The following is a 12,056-nucleotide window of genomic DNA, read 5'->3' as shown; positions in this document are numbered from 1 at the left end:
AGAGAAGAGTTTGAAGTTTCCCAACACACACAAATGATAAAATTTGAGCAGATGGACGTGCTAATTTCTCTGATTTAATCATTATACATTGCAAATAAGTATCAAATTATAATATTATATCCCATAAATAAATACAAATAGTATATGTTGATTAAAAACTAAAAATAAATAAATGAAATTTTCAAAAAGAGTCAGACCCAGCATTAAATTCTAACTGTGCTAGTTTATATGCTGGGCAACCTTGGGTAAATCATTCAATCTCTACAAATCTGAGTATCCTTATCAGCAAAAGAGGATCCTAATACATTGCTGGAGAAATTAGCAAAACTATATGTCTAATTCAGATGGCAATCATGAAGATCCTTTCCTTTTCATGCTATGATCTCTGGGAAGTTCAGTTCCAAATGTTGTTTTGAGTCCCAATTCCTTGGTCATTTCTTCTAAATTCTAGGTTTTATTTTATTATTTATTTATTTATTTATTTATTTTGGGGGGGCACTGGGGGTTAAACTCAGGGGCAATTGACCAGGAAGCTATATCCCTAGCCCTATTTTGTGTTTTTAGAGACAGGGTCTCACTGAGTTGCTTAGCACTTCAGTTTTGCTGAGACTGGCTTTGAACTTGCCATTCTCCTACCTCAGCCTCCTGAGCCACTGGGATTACAGGCGCGTGCCATCACACTCAGCCTAAATTCTAGCTTCTGCCAAACCCCCAATCTCTTTCCATACCTTCTTCCTTCCTCTAACTAAGCTACCCCTCAGGGAGCACAGTCAGTCCTATGTTCTTGTTTCCCCACAGTACCACCACTCACCCAAGACCTTTGCACCTAATACACATTAATAGAATATTAATAGATTTAAAAGATTAGAGATGGTGGGAGGTGTTTCCTGTACCTAACCAACTTTCCTACTCAAGTGAGGCCCCTTAGTCCAATGTTTTCCTCACACCTCCCTCTGTGCTCCCAACCACTAAACTCTCTGTTTTACTTATTTCAAAAATCAGTTGACACTTTTATTCTCACTCCCAAGGACGTTCTTGTTATGCCCAGAGAGACTATTTTTGAGAATTTGGTGGATAGCATTTAAAGTAATGTTGATTTCTCTTAGCTACAGTCCTAAAATTCCGGGAAGAGCAGACATTCAATTAGTGGTAGTTATTATCATTATGTACATAGATCCCCAAGGTAATGACCTTGAAATGCTATTCTCATTTGAATATATAAATTCTTCTATGTTTGTTAAAAAGGCAACCCTGCTATCTTATTATCACCCCTTACAAATTACCATTCCAGGTACCATGCGGGAAATGTCAATGCTTTTGTTTCTGAGAGTATTGAAGAATAACTCACTAGGTTTACATTTTTAATTATTCTCCAATAAATGTACACCTCCACCTTGTTTCGCTCGCATAATCTCTTCTCTCCCTCTTTTGAACATGTTCTGCTGTGGATTTGGGAGAAAAACCCTTCTGCGCTGCTAGCCTTTGTGCCTTCCTCTGGTTGCTGATATCAACCCCACAGCCAGGGTACACACTATGGCCTAATCAAAGAAACACATTCCATTCCTAGGGCTCAAATACTAGCCAGGAAGGAACACACTACCAAAACTGGGTGAATCACACCGAGACTTAGATGTTAACTGACATTTTTTGGTTAGCCAATGTGTAAGCTGGAGCTCTTACAGACACCTTATTATTATCAGACAAGGGTATATTCAAGAATAGAACCAATCCAGCAGAAGACTGCATTAGAGAGAGACAGACAGACAGAGAAACATCAGATCCTTGTGAAATTTGTTAGATCCTTTGATCAGGCAGTATTTGAAACCAATCTTATCCTGATTTTGTTGTTATTGTTGTTGCATAATAAAATAAATTTCTTTTCTACTTAAGCCACTTTGGGTTTAATTTTCTATCCCTAATAACAGAGAATGCTATCTGATAGGCTCACTTCATCCAAAATGGCTTTAAATAAATTCAAAGAAATATATGCATTCATCCAGATAAAAGTAAACAGAGACATCAAAGCACATAATTAATAAATGAAAAAAATTAGACAAAGTTGCAAGTAAACTAACTAAGCAAAACTGCATGTAATTAGTTTCCAGGGGAGAGGTCAAATTTGGGATCTTCCTAATGGCTAATTAATTAATAGTTGTGAAATGACTAATGTCCATGAAATTAAATAAAATCAATGTATAAGAGGACCCCTGTTTCCTGGTTCAAGAGGTAAATTCTATAATAGTTTTTTATTGAGGTGCTCTTCATAGAAGGTGGTGTCCTCAGTGATATACTCACTAAAAATGTATCAGTGAGGTTCATTTGACTGTTTCTTGTAATGAGGTTCAGCAACAACATCCCCAAAACAAAGTGATAACAACAAAACACAGTTCTATATAAGCAATTCTATGAAAGACCAAATTATTGTGGTCCCATTAAACAGCTCTCTGTTAGCTAAGAAACAAAGAGAAGATGTCTCTAATCAATGGTTTCCAAATGTGTTAGCAGCAGAAACTTATTTGCATGAAACTGTGGGGCTGATCCCTTGACTCATGTCTGGAGACCCAGAGAGTCTACTCACCAATATCTCCCCACTCTTTTCTCCCTCTAACATGCCAGTTCCTTTGGAACACCAGGCCTCTGAAGCACTGTTTTAAAATGGATACAAAGAAAAGAATACATCGATATCAATCCAGAAATATTTCACAATTTATATTTTTTCTACATTTGAGCTCTCAGAATTTTGGAGCAGAAAACTCAGTTTTAAATTAAGTGACATTGAAATGAGTCAGAACCTGAAAGTATTTGCACCAACTAAATGGAGGAGAAAATTTCATTCTCCTATCCTGCCATATTCTTAAGAAAATAAAAGAACTCATTAAGGACACATTCGTTTGGGTGTTAAGTATTCCCCAAAGACCCATGTGTTCAAGGGTTAGTCCCAGAGTGGCACTACTGGAAAAAGTAGAGACAGTGGTAAGTCCTTAGGTCATTTGGGGCATGCCACTGAAAGGGATAGTGAGACCCTAGCCTCTTCCTCTTTCTCTCTTTCACTTCTCAGCCAGGATGTGAGAGATTTTGCTCTGACACACACTCTATGATGTGTTGCTTTACTGCAAGTAACAGGGCCAACAAATTATGGACTGAAACCTCTAAAACTGCAAGACTATGTAAACTTTTTTCTCTATATAAGTTGTTTTTGCCAGGTATTTGTTATAGTAGTTAAAAGTTGATTAACACAAAGACTTATCTCTGAATAGAGATGCACCAATATACTACCAGAGGGAGAAAACCATTGCTTCCTAAGAAAATAGTTCTGGGTCTATCTAACACAAGTACTAAGAAAAATGGATCATAAAGACCCAAGAATTCCATATCAGAGAGCATCTTAAATCACAGTACCTTGGAAGCATTTCAAACAACATAGAACCTCTCATAATACATAGCACTCACAGATGTCTAACTTTGAACAATGTAATTTCTTAAAGAACTCTTAAAAATAATACCTATTGTGACTTAATATTGAAAAACTATGTATAAATATTTTAAATGTTTGAAATAACAGTTTTGATGTTATTAATTTCATAGCAACTGTTATGTCTTTTGTAGAAAGTAGAAAAAATTTCTGATTCAAAAATGTCATTTACTGAAAATGTTAACAGGATATTCTTGCCTAAATTTGAGTTACTTTTATGGTAGATGAGCAAGTTAGTTAAGAGGGACATCTACAAAACATTAATAAATAGAGTCTTTACATTAAAAAATAATAATATTTGGCTGAAAATATACCTCCATAAGAATGAGTGACTTGATGGAAGATAATTATATATGTCAATTAAATATTGGAGAACATTTTCCAAGAAAAATTATTTGGAATATAGAATGGTTACATGATGCAGATTCATCTTTTAAGATAATTTGATAGCAAAATCAATTTTCTGAAACTGGAGACAGAAAACCCATACTATTGATGTAAAGAATATTTATCTTTCTATCCAATATCACACATCTGTTTCATCCAGATGCAGTGTCAAGTCATTTAGATAAAAGGAGAACAAAGAGGAAGATATATGCCAATTGTATGCTAGTATATTTTCCATGAGAACTTTATCAAATGGGGGTGGCATCAACCAATGTACCCTGTGAGGGGATCTTAGAATTCAGTTTCTCTGTGACTCCTAACAATGAGTTTATATTGACATATACGACTTTAGATAAGAGTCATTAAAACTGCAGTTCACAGGTCATTTGCCTAAATAAAGCTTTTACTGGAGAGAATCCAAGATGGTATATTAAAAACAAGCAGCTCTTTCTATCTTCTCCATGGCTCAGAATCGAAGCAGCTAGAGAATAGCTACTAGCAATGTGGGTGACAGAGAATTTGTTGAAGTTGGATGTTAGATAGAAACTTGGAGAGACACAGATATGCTTTCTTCTGTTTTCAAAATGGAAGGGAAGAAAGCATATCAGCAGTGAGCTTGCAAGAGCAGTACCAGGGCATGGCAAAAGGAAGAGGTAACACAGAGGGAAAAAGAGAGAGAGTGGAAAAAATTGTCATGGAAACAGCTGAAAAACAGAGAGGAAATTTAACTCAGCTATTCCAGGACCTACCTAATGGACTGGTGTTTGACAAGTGTGCTATGTTTCTCAACTTATAAGTTGGGTACTATGGCAGGAAGGTCAAACTTCAGCTTGGTGCTTTAAGAAACATAAGTCCCAACATTTTCCTTTCTCCTGGGAGATCACAATAAATATTGCCATGCTGTCCCAGTCAGTGTCTACCTTGTGGCCTGTGTGACCCCAGTGAAATTCTGATGAGGCAAGTTCATTAAAAAAAAAAAAAAAAAAAAATATATATATATATATATATATATATACAGTGGAAATTCAGGTTGGAAATGCAAAAGGGAGAGGAGCTTGCTTTCTGTTTGAGTCAGGAGACTTGGGCAACCAGCCAAAGAGGTCAGTGCATTGCTGCATGCCAGAACTAGACCCCAGAAGGCCATGGTCATGGACAGTGGATTGCATGGGACCCAGGGTAGTTGGTTACCTCACCCTCCGAGTGGGGCTTCTTAAGGGGAGAAGAGACCCAGAGGCACAACAGAGATCAACATCAGCCTGGCCCTAGGAGTACATCATCAATCTCATCTGTCTAGAATGCACTTTATCTGATGGAACTTCCCATTCCATGCTACCTTTGACACCTTTGACAGAGAAGATGAGAATCATTCCAGTCAGCTCCAGTACCAAACCACTTCAGTGACACAAAAGGAGGAAGGCGTAAATAACCCCCAGCCTTTGCTCAATCTAAGTCCTTACTCTCCCCAGAAGACGTAGAGAGAAGTGCAGACTGGTATAGGCAGTGATGAACCACATTTGACTTCACCATCTCAGTGAAAACAACTGTCTCATTTTTCATGAAGATGTTTTTTGTGTTTGCAGATAGGTTTGTTTGTTGTTATTCTTTCTTTTTTTCTCCTCATAGTCAAATTCTCTTATTCTCTCTCTTTTTTATTTATTTTAAGGCCTTCACTTTTTTTTGGTTTTCTCCTTTTTTTCATTTTTTGAATATTCTAATTTTTATTTTGCCTTCCTCTTACCATTTTTTAAATTAAGGGTATTTTTTTGTGTTCTTCAAAAATGTTTAGTTTCTATTACTTCCACCCCGTGTTGTTGTCATTGTTAGTGTTACAGATGTTCTAGTTGATAGCTGGGTTTTACTTTATTGCTGTATCTTGATCACCATTATTTCTTGTTGTTAGTGTTATTTGTTTCTCCCTTTCTACACAGTGCTTGGAATCAAATGCAACACTTGCAGCATGTTGAGTGCATGCTATACCTCTGAGATACACTCCCATTCCAGCTAAGAGACGATGTAGCTTGCTCCACATACAACTCATCCCTGTTCCAACTTTGGTGAACATGTTTAAACACAGGAATGGTGAGATGACAATTCTAAGCTGCTGACTAGACCCAAAGAAGACACAGTTCTGGGAAGAGTCAAGACCCACTCTTGAACATTCACCACTCCAACCAAGCAGAGGGCAGCAAAACAAAGACTAGACACTGCACTTGGGGAGGGCTTCATGATGGATTGCTCTCATGCCCTTTCAGAACATACATGACTGACAAAAGAAATAGTCACAGAGGACACACCCTACATACTCTTCTATCTACAACACAATGGTCTGGTCCACTAGAAGGACCCCACTTTTAAGAGATCTACATAGAAAGTAGAATCCTCAGGCTTCAAAACAATATGCACAGCATCAGAACACACTAATAACCACCAAAGAAACTATGCTATGAAGCACACTTGGAAATATATTCAATAATTTACAATATCTCAGGACATAGCATCAAGAAAGGATTTTTCCCTAAATGGGCTTTACATGAAAATGGGAGAGAAATCCAGTCAACTGTTATAGTCAGCTTTGTCACACCTGTGAAAAAAGACCTGGCAAGAATAATTAGAGGAGGAAAAGTTTATTTGGGATTTCAGAGGTCTCAGTCCATAGATGGCTGACTCTGTTGCTCTGGGCCCAAGGTGAGGCAGAATATCATGGGAGAAGGGTGTGGTGTAGAAAAGCTACTCAGGACATGGAACAAGGAAACAGAGAGAGAGAGAGACTTCTCCTATCACCACAGACAAAATATAAACCCCAAAGGCATACCTGATGGTCCACCTCTTCCAGCCATATTCTACCTGCTTACAGTTTCTACCCAGTTAATTCCTATCAGGAGATTAATGCACTGATTAAGTTATGACTCTCATAACCCAATTGCTTCATGTCTAAATCCACTTGCATTGTCTCATATATGAGCTTTTGGGGGATACCTCATATCTAAACCATAACACCAACAGATATAAAAATTTCAACACAAAAATATAGAAAATGTGAAAGATTAAGTCATCATGATTTTTCCTAATATTGATAATTCACTAGCAACTGACTCTAAAGATATTGAAGTGTATGCAATGGTTGATAAAAAAATTCAAAAGAATGATTTTTTAAAAAGATCAAGAAACTCCAAAAGAATATAGAAAAATGTCTGAATGAATTGGAGAAGTTGATACAGGATATATGAAAAATCCAATAAAGGGGTAGAAGTTTTGAAAAAGAACCCAACAGAAATCTTGGAAATTAAGAGCTCAATAAAGTAAATTAAAAACCTAAACAGAAAGCCTAATAAGTAGACTAGCTCAAGCAGAAGACAGAATTTCAGGGCTTGAAGACAAGGTGATGACCTATCAGCCTATCAGAAAATAATAAAAAGGGCAGGCATGGTGGTACATACCTATAACCCCAGGAGTTTGAGAGATTAAGGTAGGAGGATCACTAGTTCGAAGCTAGCCTCAGCAACTTAGCAAGGCCCTAAGCAACTTAGCAAGATGCTGTCTCTAAATCAAAAATATTAAAACGTCTGGGGATATAGTTCAATGGTTAAGCACCACTGAGTTTAATCCCCAGTACCATAAAAAGAATAATAATAAAAAAGAAAAAAATAATAAATTATGAACAAAATATGCAAGACTTTCAGAACACAATTAAAATACCAAACATTAATGTTCAGGATAGGCAAGTGTGTCAAGGCATAGACTACATAGCACAGAAAATCTGTTCAGGGAAAACTGGCAGAATATTTCCAAATTTGGAGAAAGATATGAATATCCAGATTCAGGAGGCATATAGAACTACAGATAGACATAACCAGAAAAGAACCTCCTCATTTCATTTAAAGGTAAAATACCAAAGTACAGCACAACATCAAAATATCACATGCTATAAAAGGGAAATACCAAGTCATTATAAAGGCAAGTCCATCAGAATTACAGATTTTGGGCAGAACAGGAGGGTATGGAATGATGTATTTCAAGTCCTGAAAGAAAATAACTACCAACCTAAATTATTATATCTAGCAAAGTTATCCTTCAGAAATAAAGAAAAATAAAGACCTTCCAAGATAAGCACAAACTAAAAAAAAAAAAAAAAAAAAAATGAACACTGAGCCAGTGTTGTAGAAGATTACTCAAAGTAATTCTACACAGAGAAGAGAATGATAAACATAACCTCAGGAATATAGGAAAAAAATAATCTCACTAAGTGTAGATAAGTAAATGAAAATTAGGAAAGAATCAAACATTAGAAAAAATAATAAAACAATAAGAGTTAACATATACCTTTTGATAATAACCTTGCAAATGGTCTTAATTCTCCAATTAAAAGACACAGTCTCGAGAACTGGATTCAAAAGCAAGACCCAATCTTTGTTGCTTGCAAGAAATACACCACTAGCAAAAATATACACAGACTGGAAGTTAAAGAATGAAAAATACTTTTGTACATAAATGGAATCCAAACACTAGCAGGGATAGCTACATTGATAGCCAACAAAACAGACTGCAGACCAAATTTAGTCAGAAGAGACAGAGTTACTACATACTTGTAAAGGGAATAATCTTCCAAGAAGGTATAACAAATGCAACTATATATGCCCTGAATGTTGGGGCACCCAATTTCATAAAACAAACACTACTCAACATAAAGGAATGGTTAGACTTCTGGACAATAATAGATTACTTCAATAAACCACTGTGTCACAAACATATATGTGTTAGTCACCTTTTCACCACTGTGACTAAAGGACCTGGCCAGAACAACTAAAGGAGCAAAGGTATATTTAGGGGCTCACAGTTTTAGAGGTTTCAATTCATAGACAGCAGACTCCACTCCTCAGGGTTCAAGGTGAGGCTGAACATCATGGCAGAAGATCATGGCAGAGGGAAGTAGCTCACCTGGTGATCAGAAAGCAGAGAGAGAGAGACTCCACTCTCCAGATACAAATATATACCCTAAAGTCATGCCCCAAATTGACCACTTCCTCCAGGCACATCCCTCCTACCTCAATTTACCACTTGGTTAACCCCATCAGGGATTAATTCACTGATTAGGTTAAGCCTATAACCCAATCATTTTTCCTCTGAATCTTCTTGCATTGTCTCACATGTGAGATTTTGGGGGACATCTCACAGCCAAACCATAACAATATAGATTATCCAGACAAAAAAGAAAATCAACAAAGACATAGCAAATTTAAATAGTACATTAGATTAAATGGACTGAACAGATGTATACAGAATATTCCATCCACAAGAGCAGAATACACATTCTTTTCAGCAGTCCAAGGAACTTTCTCCAAAATACACAATTTATTAGTAATTTTAAAAATTGAAATATTTTCTTCAATAGCATAAGATCATAATGGAATGACACTAGAAATTAAAAGCATGAGGAACTACAGAAACTACATGAACACATATAGATGGAACAGTATACTTTTGATTGATCAGTGACTCATTGATTAAATTAGGAGAAAAATTAAACAGATCTTAGAGTCAAAAGAAAATGGGAATACAACACATCAGAGTTGTGGGATACAGTGAAGACATTTCTAAGAGGGAAAATTACAGCTATGAATGTACTTTCAAAAGTCAGAAAGATGTCAAATAAATAACCTAATGATGCATCTCAATGTCTTAGAAAAACAAGAAGAAACAAACCCAAAACCAGTAGAAGGAAAGAATAAAAGATCAGACATGAAAGTAATGACATAGAGACTAAAAGAAGAATGCAAAGGATCATGAAACAAATAATTGGTTCTTTGAAAAGTTAAACAAAATTGTTAAACCTTTAATCAAATTAACCAAAGAAAAAGAGAAGACCCAAATTTAAAAAGCGGATATTACAAAAAAAATCACTAATATTCAGAGGATCATTGGGGATTACATTGAACACTTAAGTTCCAATATATTGGAACATCTAGAAGAAACAAAAAAAATTTCTAGACACATATGACCTATCAAAATTGAACCAAGAGAATATTTTGAAAAAAATACCTAAACAGATCAATAACAAGTGATGAAATTGAAACAGTAATAAAAAACTTTTGAACAAATAAAATCTTGGGGCTGGATGGAGTCACTGCTGAATTTTACAAGACCTTTAAAGAAGAATGAACACCAATGTTCCTCAAACTATTCCATGAAATAAAAATGAAAGGAATTCTTCCAAACTCATTCTGTGAAGCCACTATCACTCTGATACCAAAATCAGATAAGGTCACAACAAAAAGAAAACTATAGACCAACAACCTTGATAAGTGTAGATGCAAAAGTACTCAATAAAACATTTACATACCAAATTAAATAGCACATTGGAAGATGATACACCATGATCAAATTGGTTTCATTCCAGGAATACAAGGATGGTTTAACAAATGCAAATCAATAAATATAATATACAACATAAATAGAATGAAAGATGAAAATCATATGATTATTGCATTACAAGCCTTCAACAAAATTCAACATCCCTTCATGGTAAAAGCCCTGAAGAAACTAGATATAGAAGGATCCAGCTGAACATAATTAAGGCTATAAACAAACAAACCCTAGCCAACATGATAGTGAATGGAGAAGAAATGAAAGTATTTCCTTTAAAATCAGAAACAGAAAGATGCTCACTCTCACCTCTCTTATTAAATATAGTACTTGAAAGTCTAGCTAGAGCAATCAGACAGGAGGAAAAAAAATAAAAAAGAATGCAGATAGGAAAGAAATAAGTCAATTATCCCTATTTGAAAATGATATGGTAATCTATTTAGAAGACCCTGAAAGAACCAGAAGACTTTTAGATATGTGATCAAGAAATGCAGCAATGTATCAGGAAACAAAATTAACTTACAAAAATCAATAACTTTTCTATAGCTGGATAACAAACAGATGAGAAAGAAATCAGTAAAGTAATTCCATTCACAATAGGTTCAGGAAAATAAATAAAATACCTAGAAATAAATCTAACGAAGGAGGTAAAAGACTTCTACAAGGAAAATTACAGAACACTGAAGAAAGAAAATGAAAAAGATACTGGAAGATGGAAAGACACCCTATGTTCATAGATGGACAGAATTAATATTGTTACAATGGCCATATTACTAAAGCAATATGCCATTTCAATTAAATTCCCATCAAAATACCAATTATATTCTTCACAGAATTAGAAAAAAAAATTCTAAAAATTCATATGAAAGCACAATAGACCCCAAATTGCCAAAATAATACTGAGCAAAAAGAACAATTCTGGAGGCATCACAACACCGGATTTCAAAATATACTACAGAGGCATGGTAACAATAATAATATGGTACTAGTATAGAAACATAGACCAGTGGACTAGAATAAGAAGACATAGAAATAAACTCATGCATCTGATTCTTGACAAAGGTGCCCAAAAGATACACTAAATAAAACACAGCCTCGTTAACATGTGGTGTTGGGAAAACTGGATACCAGTAAGTAGAAGACTGAAACTAGATCCCTATCTCTCATTCTACAAAAGTCAATTCAAAATGATCAAAGACCTGAATGATAAGAACTGGATATTTGAAACTGCTAGAAGAAAGTATAGGGGAAACAATTCAAGATAAAGTCACAAGCAAAACCTTCCTGGTTAGGAATCCAATAGCTCAGGAAATAATTGCACACTTCCACAACTGGGACTATATCAAATTAAAATGTTCCTGAACTGCACAGAAAACAGTAATAGAGTGAAGAGACAGTCTACAGAATGGGAGAACATCTTTACCAGCTACTTTTCTGACAGAGGATTATAAAGAATTCAAAAATCTTAAACAAAAAAAACCCAAATAACCCAATCAATAAATAGCAAATGAACTTAATAGTCACTCCTCAAAAGAAGTATGAAAGGTCCATAGTTAAAAATACATTGAGAGTCCATCTCACCCTAGTCAGAATGACAATCATCAGAAATACAAAAAACAATAAATGCTTTCAAAGACAGGGCAGGGAGAAAACTTATACCTTGTTGATGGGGACATAAATTAGTACAGCCATTATGAAAATCAGTATGAAATTTCCTCAGAAAACTAAAAATAGAACTACCTTATGATCCAGCTCTACCACTTCTCAGTATATGCCAGAAGAAATTAAAGTCAATATATTATGTAGACACCTGCATATCCATGTTTCCCAAGTTTTT

This window comes from Sciurus vulgaris, assembly GCF_902686455.1.
Source record: "Sciurus vulgaris genome assembly, chromosome: 1".
NCBI lineage: Eukaryota > Metazoa > Chordata > Mammalia > Rodentia > Sciuridae > Sciurus > Sciurus vulgaris.
Note: the sequence above shows the minus strand (reverse complement) of the source record.